Raw genomic sequence first — 12,947 nt, 5'->3', positions numbered from 1 at the left:
GATGGATGGATGGATGGATGGATGGATGGATACAGATAGATAGATACTGATAGATAGATTGATAGATAGGAATTTGACTCCGGTACATCTCGTAAAAATATTCATAGACAGATACATACAGTGACGTGCTGTGCAGTTCATGACTGGGAGACACTGACGTAAATCAAATGATCAAAAATCATGGTCAAAGCTCCACGGAAAGTGAAAAGTGCCACACCCACCCTCACCCACACTTTTTGATTGGCTGTTGGATCTGTGACGTCACTCAGACACTTCATTAGGTACACCGCCATTTTAAGGTGTACCTAATCACAGGCCACTTCATTAGGGAAAAATCATGGTCAAAATTTAAATGAAAGTGAAAAGTGCCACACCCAAACAACCCCCCACTTTCTGATTGGCTGGTTGATCTGTGACGTCACACGGACACAGGTGTACCTAATCAATTCATTAGGGAAAAAGTTTAAGTGAAAAGTGCCACACCCGCCCTCACCCCCACTTAATGATTGGCTGTTGGATCTGTGACGTCACAAGGACACTCCATTAGGTACACCGCCATTTTAAGGTGTACCTAATCACAGGCCACTTCATTAGGGAAAAATCATGGTCAAAATTTAAATGAAAGTGAAAAGTGCCACGCCCAAACAACCCCCCACTTTCTGATTGGCTGGTTGATCTGTGACGTCACACGGACACAGGTGTACCTAATCACTTCATTAGGGAAAAAGTTTAAGTGAAAGTGAAAAGTGCCACACCCACCCTCACCCCCACTTTATGATTGGCTGGTTGATCTGTGACGTCACTCGGACACTCTATTAGGAACACCGCCATTTTAAGGTGTACCTAATCACAGGCCACTTCATTAGGGAAAAATCATGGTCAAAATTTAAATGAAAGTGAAAAGTGCCACACCCAAACAACCCCCCACTTTCTGATTGGCTGGTTGATCTGTGACGTCACAGACACAGGTGTACCTAATCACTTCATTAGGGAAAAAGTTTTAGTGAAAAGTGCCACACTCGCCCTCACCCCCACTTTATGATTGGCTGTTGGATCTGTGACGTCACAAGGACACTCCATTAGGAACACCGCCATTTTAAGGTGTACCTAATCACAGGCCACTTCATTAGGGAAAAATCATGGTCAAAATTTAAATGAAAGTGAAAAGTGCCACACCCAAACAACCCCCCACTTTCTGATTGGCTGGTTGATCTGTGACGTCACAGACACAGCTGTACCTAATCACTTCATTAGGGAAAACGTTTTAGTGAAAAGTGCCACACTCGCCCTCACCCCCACTTTATGATTGGCTGTTGGATCTGTGACGTCACAAGGACACTCCATTAGGAACACCGCCATTTTAAGGTGTACCTAATCACAGGCCACTTCATTAGGGAAAAATCATGGTCAAAATTTAAATGAAAGTGAAAAGTGCCACACCCAAACAACCCCCCACTTTCTGATTGGCTGGTTGATCTGTGACGTCACAGACACAGGTGTACCTAATCACTTCATTAGGGAAAAAGTTTTAGTGAAAAAAGCCACACTCGCCCTCACCCCCACTTTATGATTGGCTGTTGGATCTGTGACGTCACAAGGACACTCCATTAGGAACACCGCCATTTTAAGGTGTACCTAATCACAGGCCACTTCATTAGGGAAAAATCATGGTCAAAATTTAAATGAAAGTGAAAAGTGCCACACCCAAACAACCCCCCACTTTCTGATTGGCTGGTTGATCTGTGACGTCACAGACACAGGTGTACCTAATCACTTCATTAGGGAAAAAGTTTTAGTGAAAAAAGCCACACTCGCCCTCACCCCCACTTTATGATTGGCTGTTGGATCTGTGACGTCACAAGGACACTCCATTAGGAACACCGCCATTTTAAGGTGTACCTAATCACAGGCCACTTCATTAGGGAAAAATCATGGTCAAAATTTAAATGAAAGTGAAAAGTGCCACACCCAAACAACCCCCCACTTTCTGATTGGCTGGTTGATCTGTGACGTCACAGACACAGCTGTACCTAATCACTTCATTAGGGAAAAAGTTTTAGTGAAAAGTGCCACACTCGCCCTCACCCCCACTTTATGATTGGCTGTTGGATCTGTGACGTCACAAGGACATTCCATTAGGAACACCGCCATTCTAAGGTGTACCTAATCACAGGCCACTTCATTAGGGAAAAATCATGGTCAAAATTTAAATGAAAGTGAAAAGTGCCACACCCAAACAACCCCCCACTTTCTGATTGGCTGGTTGATCTGTGACGTCACAGACACAGGTGTACCTAATCACTTCATTAGGGAAAAAGTTTTAGTGAAAAGTGCCACACCCGCCCTCACCCCCACTTTATGATTGGCTGTTGGATCTGTGACGTCACAAGGACACTCCATTAGGAACACCGCCATTTTAAGGTGTACCTAATCACAGGCCACTTCATTAGGGAAAAATCATGGTCAAAATTTAAATGAAAGTGAAAAGTGCCACACCCAAACAACCCCCCACTTTCTGATTGGCTGGTTGATCTGTGACGTCACAGACACAGCTGTACCTAATCACTTCATTAGGGAAAAAGTTTTAGTGAAAAGTGCCACACTCGCCCTCACCCCCACTTTATGATTGGCTGTTGGATCTGTGACGTCACAAGGACACTCCATTAGGAACACCGCCATTTTAAGGTGTACCTAATCACAGGCCACTTCATTAGGTAAAAATCATGGTCAAAATTTAAATGAAAGTGAAAAGTGCCACACCCAAACAACCCCCCACTTTCTGATTGGCTGGTTGATCTGTGACGTCACAGACACAGGTGTACCTAATCACTTCATTAGGGAAAAAGTTTTAGTGAAAAGTGCCACACCCGCCCTCACCCCCACTTTATGATTGGCTGTTGGATCTGTGACGTCACAAGGACACTCCATTAGGAACACCGCCATTTTAAGGTGTACCTAATCACAGGCCACTTCATTAGGGAAAAATCATGGTCAAAATTTAAATGAAAGTGAAAAGTGCCACACCCAAACAACCCCCCACTTTCTGATTGGCTGGTTGATCTGTGACGTCACACGGACACAGGTGTACCTAATCACTTCATTAGGGAAAAAGTTTAAGTGAAAAGTGCCACACCCGCCCTCACCCCCACTTTATGATTGGCTGTTTGATCTGCGACGTCACAAGGACACTCCATTAGGTACACTTCCATTTACAGGTTCGTTCGCTAGTGAGTGACAGACAGCGTTGCTCCTATGCCAGCCGACACACGTTATGCCGACATTTATGTTTTTATTTTATATTTGTTGGATTGTAGTTGGTGTCATTATACCGAATGCGTTTGTGTTTGTATAAAAGGTTGAAAAAAAATCCGTTGTGCCGACATTTATTTTGGGGGACACCAACTCATAACAACGTAAAACATACATATTGTCATATAACGCAGTTCACCAAATGTCTGATTTTTGTTTTAATTGGCGAATATAAAAACAAGGAATAAAACACCAGACAAGTTTTAACAAATGTTTATTAAAATAATAATAAAAGTACATTTCAAACCAGCAATCTAATGTGAAATTGCAGTAGAAATACTGGATCACAATATTTAGGCGTATATATGCATACACGTTATTTAAAAACTACTGTGTTATAAAATCAAGATTACCAAAAGAGAAGCATAATCTCCCCGTTGTTGCATAACGGCGCATCCCTTTATGCAATAAAGTTAGCCGTTGGAAGTGGAAGTAGGAAATGATTCGTTCACTTGTTCACTGAAAAGATTCATTCTTTTGAACAGAGAGAGAGAAAGACCGACAGACCAAGACAGACATATAGACAGACATACATAGATAGAAAGATTGATACATGGACATTAAGAGACTTGTTTGCTGGTCACAACGATGATCGACTGCGGTCCTGTCATCAGACGTCTTTTTGCTTTTTTGCAGGCCTGAGTGAGTTTGCCATGGCGCCGGCGCTCTGGAGCCATCTGCGCGTCTTAAACCTTCTCCGTCGCCGCCCGAGCAAACACGTCTGATCCCTGGCAAAACAGACATAATGAGCAAGAGCACCTCGACGCCGCTCGGCTTGTTTGTCAGCGTCTTCACCTCTCTTTATTTGTATTGACAGATATTTATTGATATTTGTTTGTCGGCGGGACGGGGACAGAGTCGCTCGCTAATTGAAAAGGGGAGCGGGCCGAAAGCCAAAAAGGAGACGTGCCGCTCAACTTTTACATAATTAACTACACGACACTTGACTAAACAATGGCAGCTGAAACATACATGAATCCAAGTTCGAAATTAAGCAATTGTATTTAAAAAGAAATAATAATAATAATCTATCTTCTCCCGCTTATCCGGGGTCAGCAGTGAAGCTCCATACTGCCCTCTTCCAAGGCACTTTGTCCAGCTCGGTCTAGAAAAAAAACAATTTCTGTGCCTGTTGATGACTTGTCTGAGTAGTTTTGGAAACAAAATGTTCCATTCAGCGTCAATTGTGCAGACGCCCTGAGCACATTGTTCCCTAATTGACGTATTAATGAGACAAGAGCAGCTATTAGCACTCACGATGACGGGAACAATGACAACGTGCGCGGTGAACAAACTTGTTTCAATTGCGACAAACACGTCATGCTGAGTTACTGCAACAACGTGACCATCAAAAGTGGACATTTTATAAGAAGGAAGAAATGAAAAGAAATAAGACCGTGGGCGTATGATGAAATATAAATAAAATATTGGATGGCTTATGCTCAGAATTGTTGGTGGGTTTGGTTTCTTTGTGTGGTCGGTTGAAGGAAGATGTCTATCGTGACATGATGGCGCTTCCCGCTTGACTTCCTGTTACATTTGGGCGTAGTCCCGAGGGCTTTTGCTTCGACGGCCAGGAGCGGGAGCCGCCAATGTTGACCTGCGGGCGCTTATTGCATTATTGGACTTCATCTGGAGATAAAGCATCAGCGAGTATCTCTGCTGCAGATTCTGGCCGGCCTGCAGTCCATCACGGCTCAACGTGAAACTTGATTTCCGCCGAGGCCAAATGATCCTCGACTGAAAACCAATCATAAACCCCCCAAAAATTGGGCCAGGGTAAAAAAAAAAAAAAAAAAGCCATAAATATGGAAATATTTAAATGAGTTTGAGCATTGTTAATAAAGTCACCCAACAGGCGAGAGTCGGGCTATTAATAAAACTCTCACGACTAACAAGCGCGCTGCTGTTGTCCTCTCGAACGTCCTCTTGTCGCTCGTTGAACCCGCGAGCTCCTCTTCGCGCTCGTCCATTCCCAAGCAATAATGCGCCGACGCAACTCGTCGCCGCCGCCGCGTCGACACTTGTGCATTGACCAAAACAGACTCGACGAGCTCAGGTGCCACTCGTACGCACAATAACTTTTTTTTTTTATCATAAAAAATAAATCCAAATACAAGCACTCAGGTAGAATACTTGACTTCCACTCACTGTCTGATGTGATCTTTTATTTTCTGCTTATCTTTCTTTACATATCTGAAAGGCAACCTTTTTTTAAAACACGAGTCAGAAGCATTGACTTGACTCTTCCCCCGCAAATCCCTCTCTGTCTCCATCTTTGATTTCCCTAAATGTCGTTAAACCCTCGCAGAACCTCGGCGATATTTGAACCTTATTGAACCAAAGTCTGCGGGATTTAGCAAAAGCGCGCTCGCACCTGGGAGTTGGCGGGATGCTCAGCCGGGGGAAGTTCGGATCCTGAGATCACGACGACGCAGTGACAGATGGCTCAGAGCAGAGAATCATTTTCCAGAAAAAAAATAGTAAAAGAGAACAAGGACAAAAATTGCAGGAGCAGAGGAAATGCTACGTTACTAGCTTTAGGATGCTAACATTATGCTAATGTAATACAACATGCTGCCCGTTAGCTGCTGTAAACCCAACACAGAGTTGGATTTGACCCAATAACAGCTATCAAAGACTTTTTGAGATGCCATCTTAGCCGCCCGTAGCTGTGACCCGGCGTCTGCTTTGGGATCCCAGCGTGGCCTTGGAAAGTCTTTTGTTTCTCACCATTTCCTGCGATTGAAAGCTGGGCAGAATGATCATTTTTCTCCACCATCGTAGAGGCCGGCTTGACGTCACCTTTCAGCCCCAAAAATAGAAATGGAATCTTTACAACAAGATAAAACAAAACAAACTTGTTGATATAATAAGAAACGTACAACTTTTCGGGCATCGGCCGAGTGGCAGTCAAATGGGGACGAGCGAGGAGGAGGAGAGCGTGTGAATTTTAATTGCGCTGGATGTCGACGCACACACAAACACGGCGGTGTTCCCTAAGGTATAAAAATTTAAAATCGACTAAGTAAGAAAGAAAGTCTCCTTAAATGGGGTGACAACTCGGTGACGCCAAAGGAAAAGCTAGACAGAGGGGGACGGCAGGCTTTTGAATTCCCCAACGACGGTAGATTATTCCGCGCTAAAAGGAAGCGAGAGCGGGAGTGCTCGCCGCCGATGCCTCGCATTAAAACGCTTGCAGAGTTACAAAGACCAGATGTTGCCACATACCTTATTTATGCGGCCGTCAGTTCGCCGCCACTGGGTCCGCCAAACACTCCGCCATCTTTCAACCTTTTTTTTTGCGCTGAGAAAGAAAACAGACAGTGACTTGTTAGTTAAGGCAAGTTGGAAAACAGCTCAAATCCAAAGTGGTTAACAGAGAGGGGATGAAAAAAAAAAAAAAGCAAATCCAAAAGTCAAAGCCGAATCCAATCGACCATTTAGTCGTACAGTAAAGTCTGACCAATCTTCAATTCGAGAAACGTTTTCAGGTGGTAATAAACTCAAGCTTTCCTCAAGGATTTTCGGTGACCTGTTTTGTTCGTCATCCCGCATGAAGCGGCGCTAAAAACTATTAGCCGGCGAGGCCGACAGATGCTGACGTGCTGTTCGCCTTTCCAGGGATTATTATTTATTTACGCTACTCAATCGGGAGCCGCCCAGATGCCGGCGATGACTCTGGCATAGCACGCACGCTGGGAATGGCGGCGGGCAAAGCAAGGCATTCTGGGTAACTAAGCAGGCTAATGGAGATGTTTGGTGGCACGCCAGGTCGGCAAAATCTACCTGATGATGCCGCTTTTGTCCCTAGGCCGCTAATCGCCGAGCATGCGCTAATGGCCAGCGAGCTAATTGGCAGGGTGCTAATGGCTAGTGCGCTAATAGGCCCGGCGTCTGTCACGCTCACGTGATTGTTTTTGACTGGTCGTCCCATTTCGGGGGTTGTTTGGTCATCTGGCCGCGGGAAAAGGGAGCCCGCCTAACTAAGCCACCACCTCGCGCCCCTTGTTTCAAAACATGTTTCTGTAGCCTCGCCGCTAATGTCTGTGGCGCAGGCATCAACATGCTTTGTGCAAAATGAATTACCGCTAATTAAAAATCAACAGAAATGAGCATGCAACACTCTGTGCCCCATTAATATTTTAACCAGCAGAAGTAGCAGCAGCAGTAATTAAAGCAGCATTTGCTCTTCTCTTGCTCGCTGTCCACAAACTGCAGCCCCAAAAAAAAAAAAAGCCCGAAAAGAAAACAAGAGTACAGGTGTGTTTGTCTGTCAAGCTCACTAATGTCATGATGGATCGATATCATCCTTCATCGTTAGCCAGTTCAGCTACACCGAGACGGGAGGTGGGGGCTTTGCGGCTAGCAAATAGATGCTAATTGCTTCCATAACAGAGATGCTTTTACCAAGAAATATGATGCAAAAATACAGTCAAGCTGCTTTTATCGCTTTTAATGCAAATTACAGTCAACTCGTTTGTTGCCGGGGTTATTTTCCATATGCAACTGGTGAAAAAAAAAAAAACGAAAAATAATGATCCAATCTTATCATCTCACATCATCTTTTCATCACACAGTTCTCCAGAAAACAGACAAAGTGCGCTTGCATTAAAACAAGGGTCAGGGTTTCAAATTAGGGTTTCAAACTAGGGTTAGGGTTCCAAACTAGGGTTCAAAACTAGGTTTAGGATTTTAAACTCGGGTCAGGAATTCAAACTACGAATTGTGCGAGCAAAACAAATTGTGTCAAAAACCAAAAGTGTCAAAGCCAACGTGAATCGATAGCAGAACGATTTCAAACCTGCTTAATTGAGACGAAGGAAGTCACGACTGGCTTCCCCCCCCGCCTTTTACGATGTTTACAAATGGCTGATAACTTTGAATGTGTGAAATCAAATCTCGTTTTTATGGTGCGAGTGATGCCGATCAGCCCCCCCCCCCTTCCCCTCGTCTCGCTTTAAGTGGTCCAAAATAATGTGGCGAGTCGCTTGTATATTTTGCCTTTGACATTGATGGGCCGCGTCTCTGCCTTTGATTGCATTAAATGCCATTATTGCTATTACGCCCATTATTACGGCTAATGAGGGAAATACGGCCCTGCTTTTCCTCAGCCGGACTTTCAGCACGGAAATAAACGAGTAAAAAAAGGCCTTGATTGAATTAGACTAAAAGCAATCTCTAATAAATGGGCCTCCTCCATGAGACCGCGCTGGCCGCAATGAAATTAGGGTGAGCTGATGCCAGGGCTGGGCATCGCCTTGGGAACCAACGCTCTCGCATGTTTGGGTGGAGAGAAAACACGTGAGCGAGCGTTCAACAAGTTCTGCTCATTTCCGAATGTTTCTCTCAGCTGCAGGTGTAAGCTCAATTTTGGTTTTATCCAATCACATTTCAGCCTCTTGTCGAACCAAGCTAAAGCCGAGTGGTGACTTTTTTTCTCTTCTCCTCGGTCAGATTTCAAATCGTCCTCACCAGGCCATCAATGACATCAGCAATTTTTCGGTTTTCGGACTGATTGGTCAAAGTGTTCTAACAGAATTTTAATATATGTTAAATATTGCTGGGTCAGCAGCAAACAACAGATTAGCGTAAACTTCTAATAGTTAACCCATAAAGTATTTATTCATTTTATCTTATAGAAGTTTTCATTTATAGGAACAAATAAATAAATAAAATCACATGGAAAAAAAAAAAAACAGCTTTTAATTTCTAAAATAAATCACCACTACAGTGAGTGAATGCCTACGTTCTAATCAGCCTTCTGTTGCCCTTTTCCCGCCACAGATAGTCTGTAAGTTTCTTAAGTTTATGAATTTGCTTTTTAACAGCTTTTTTTCTTTGGGGGGGGGATTTTTCTTATCATTATCATAGAATTCCATCAGCAGCCCACAGGGACTTTTTATTGTGACGAGGTCAATAGACTTTGTTGAGCCTCGCATAATGTCCACATTGTGTGTTTGGGACGAGGTCAGGTCACACGATGCAACCTATCGTCCCCGATAATCAGCGTGTTGTTGTTTTACCAGTCAATTCATTCAATGCACCCCCAAAAATAAAAACCTTGGGAATAAGATTACATCCTGCTTACCAGGGTGGCACTACAACACTTCAGTCACCACACACACCAAAAAATAGAACAAAACCCATGATGAAAAAAAAAAAAGTAAAATTAATACTAAAACTAAAAAAAAAATCTAAATAAAAAAAAAAAAAATTGCTCTAAAATCTGGAAGAAAAAAAAAAAAAGTCAAAATGAAATCAACACAAAGTGAACTCTGATCTCAAGGCACCACGACGCTATCATGTGGCAAATACGTGCAAAGCTTGCGGTGGCGGTGTAGGTAGCGAGCCGCAAACGCGATTTGGGACAGCGCTGGGGAAAAAAGACGCTCCACTCCTCCGTCAGATCCCTTTTCCACCTCTGGGGGCCAACTGGCGATCAAGATGGCGCCAAGCAAGGCCACATTTGAATATCCTAAACCAGCTTAGGCTTCCTTTTGCCCGCCTGACGCTGCCAAAATGCCAGGAGAGCGGCGGCGTTGGCCGGCCCCCCTCCTCCCCGACACGCCAACCCAGCCACCCCCGGGCCCAGCCCCGGCCCACCCGCCACACTATCAGCTGACACAGCTCGCCCCGGGGCTGAAAGCGTCTTGCTCGCAAAAAGGGAGCCGGCCACTTAAAATGTGATTTTCATGCGAGTTGGGGCTCCCTTTCACATCAAATGACTGGATGCCCGCATCTCTGGCCAAGCAAGTGCCCCCACTTGACACCCTGTGACGTTTTTCTTCGGGTTTGGTTAAGTGCTGATCGGGGGAAAAAAAAAAAAAAGTTTAGTGATTCCATCGCTCACCACTAGAGGGAACACGTACTTCCACACGTAAAGAAAACTTGTCAATATATACATGAACAAACATACAGTATGTAATGTTTGTGGATCAAGCGGCCATCTTGGCTCCTGATTGTCTGACAAAAGCAGTTTAGTAAGAGGAGAGACATCTCAAATGATGCAAATGCAAAGCGGCAATTCTATTATAGATTTTTTTTGCATTCAGTGCGTTTTTTTTATTTATTTTTGGGTCCAGACGGCGGCCGAGCTGCTCCCAGATCAGCTGCTGTTGACTCAGTGTGTTGACACGTGAATTTGGGGGCAAAGTCCTTCTGTGAGATGTTGATTTTTGAGCTGGAAGGCAAGCTGTGAGTTCCAATCGGAGCCTGCTGAAAACATCCAGCAACATTATTACGGGATGTCACTCACTCCGATGTTTATTCTGGCTTTACTTCACGTCTCCATATTTAATTTTTGTATTAACAAATAATAGCTCAGATAATTCTGCCGCTCGGACTGCTTCAAAAAGTACACGAGGCCCCGTCTCCCTGTGCGACACGAATAAAGTTTGATCTTATGTTATCAAGACTATATTATGGATTGAAAATAATAAATCAATGAAAGTTGCGCGACATTATCGTCGAGGCGGTGCATTAAAAAGCAATTAAAATGAACTATTGCATTAGCTGAGAATAAACCAAGTGGGCTGTGTTTTGTTTCGTAAGCAGGTCTTCATTAAGCGTTATTAGTGCGAGCCCGTGAAGGTGTTGATTATCAGCTGCTTAAATTAACACAAGAAGAAGAAGAAGACGTGGCTCACGCGTCCAAACTAGGCTTTAAGTTTTGAAGCGGTACAACTATATTTAAAAATGATATGGTCACGTTGCACAGTGGAGCGATAGATAATAAGAAGCAGTTGTTGTTTGTTCATGAAAACTCCAGCAGGTTGTCCTTGTGCCAACTTCAAGCAAACATGCAGCAGGTGCAGCAGCATTTTGGGTAAATATTGATCCCGGAAATGCGCACCATCACAACATGGCGAGCCATCGTCTTCAGGGCCGCTGCCGTCTCCCACAAGGCCACCGCGGGGAGCGTGCAACTGTTGCGAGTGGGCGGCACATCTGTTCGCAGAGACAAGCCAAGGCTCCGCGGGTGGCGCCGCGACTGGGTTATCCAGCTAATGCTAATGGATGCTCTGGTGCGGGCGCTCGGGCCTTGACGGGTGCCACTCGCCGTCAGATCCCTCGCCACCGCTTTTCTAATGTTGTCCTCTCCTGCTTTCTGTCCATCTGGTGGCGAGACGCCGTGTCGCACTTTGCCATTGAAGCGCCATATGTAGACTAAGCGCTCGCGTACCGCGTCTACGTTTGCCGACGAGAGGATAATTCATCGAGGTTGAAATCCAATTTAGGGAGCACCGTGCGGGTGGAAGTCAGGTGACCACGTTGCAGGTTTTCCCGGGGGAAAAAGTGAAGGTTGAGGTAGGCGGAGGGCGAACGGAGAGCTTTGAGGATGAAGGATAGCGACTAATCTTCCACATGTGGCATCTTGGTCTTTTTTTGTTTTGTTTAAGGAAAGCCAACTGGAGCCATCTTTTGGACTCTAGGCCAGAGGCTCCGGCAAAGCGTCGCCCGAAGCCAAAGCACATAGTGTGAAATGAGAAGCTCAAGCCTGGATGTGCTTTTGTTTATCGGAAAAGTGCACTCCAAGTCAAGCTTGGCAGCGGCGGACCGTCTTTCTTCCACAACTCCGTAAGTCACCGGGACGCGGAATGGCGGATACGGGGCCGGAGCCGCGCTGAGGCTTTCAGGCTCGAGTGGCCCGACGACGCTCAGCCACTTGGCTCCCGACACCGCCGCTCGCCGTGGTAATCTCCGCAAGACAAAGTGGCGAGAGGTCAACGTAAAGGCGGGAGAACGTCGAGGCGAGAATAAAAAGAGCGACGTGGCGAAGTGTAGCCGTCGCGACTAAGCTGTGAGAATTGGGAACGCAGATTTGCCGGTGAGCAGCGTCCAAGTAGCCACGAGGTTTTGAGATGAAACGCGGGAACGGATCCGCGACCGGCTCAGGCGGAAAACTTCACAGTCGGCACAAAGTTGGGAAGAAGCTCACGGCTTTGGATGGATCGCAATTTGGGAATCGGCGCCAAGGTCAGTAAAGGCCGCGAGAAGATTACGACTGAGGCACTTGAGTAACAATTGAATTTTTTGACAGCATGATGAAGAAAGAATAAGGCCACTGTGGACTAGCCGTTAGCGGGTTAGCCGAATATACTCATTTGTACTTATTTCACTTTCAGAAAGTGATGGTGTAACTTTTTAGTCGAGCAAAACCATTCTTTTAATTACCCTTCACAGTTTGTTCCCGCTTTTCCCTTCTACTTCCTTCCTAATTCTTCCACTTCCTGTTTACTTCCTGTTTCTGTCCTCATTTTTTACTTCTTCCACTTCCTGTTTACTTCCTGCTTCCTTGCTTCCTTCCCTTGTTGACTTATCTCCCTTCTCACTTTCTTCTTCCTCGGTTCTTTCCCGCTTCCTTTCTACTTCCACTTCCTGTTTGCTTGCCGCTTTTTTTGTGTGTGACTTTTTCCTCTCCCAGCCAGCCGAGTGCCGCTAAACATCTGTTAGGCCAAACAAATCATTAGTAACAAGCGTGGCTTCCCTTACCGCTCGCTCCTCGACTGAACGCCAATCACAGCGAGACTCCCGCCCGACTCTTCGCATCCTCTCATTTTTTTCCCCCCCAGAGGGTAAAAATTAATTCCTCCTCCTCCTCTCCTTTTTTTCTTCCTCCTCCTCCTCTCTTTGCT

At 45.2% G+C, this 12,947-nt stretch overlaps 1 long non-coding RNA gene across 2 annotated transcripts in view; it reads right to left on the bottom strand.

The window, feature by feature from the left end:
- Positions 1-3,506: 3,506 nt before the first annotated feature.
- LOC147051682 (uncharacterized) overlaps positions 3,507-12,947 on the bottom strand; it is a 48,136-nt gene continuing 38,695 nt past the window's right edge. For both annotated transcript variants that reach the window (XR_015067007.1, XR_015067006.1), the window contains 3 exons: positions 6,541-6,616; positions 5,687-6,114; positions 3,507-4,037 (listed from right to left, as the gene is read on the bottom strand). This is a non-coding gene — a long non-coding RNA (uncharacterized LOC147051682). The remainder of the gene's footprint in view (positions 4,038-5,686; positions 6,115-6,540; positions 6,617-12,947) is intronic.

This window comes from Syngnathus leptorhynchus, chromosome 8 (genome assembly GCF_054491065.1).
Source record: "Syngnathus leptorhynchus isolate UIUO chromosome 8, UIUO_Slep, whole genome shotgun sequence".
Lineage (NCBI taxonomy): Eukaryota > Metazoa > Chordata > Actinopteri > Syngnathiformes > Syngnathidae > Syngnathus > Syngnathus leptorhynchus.
Note: the sequence above shows the minus strand (reverse complement) of the source record. Positions and strands in the feature narration are given on the sequence as shown.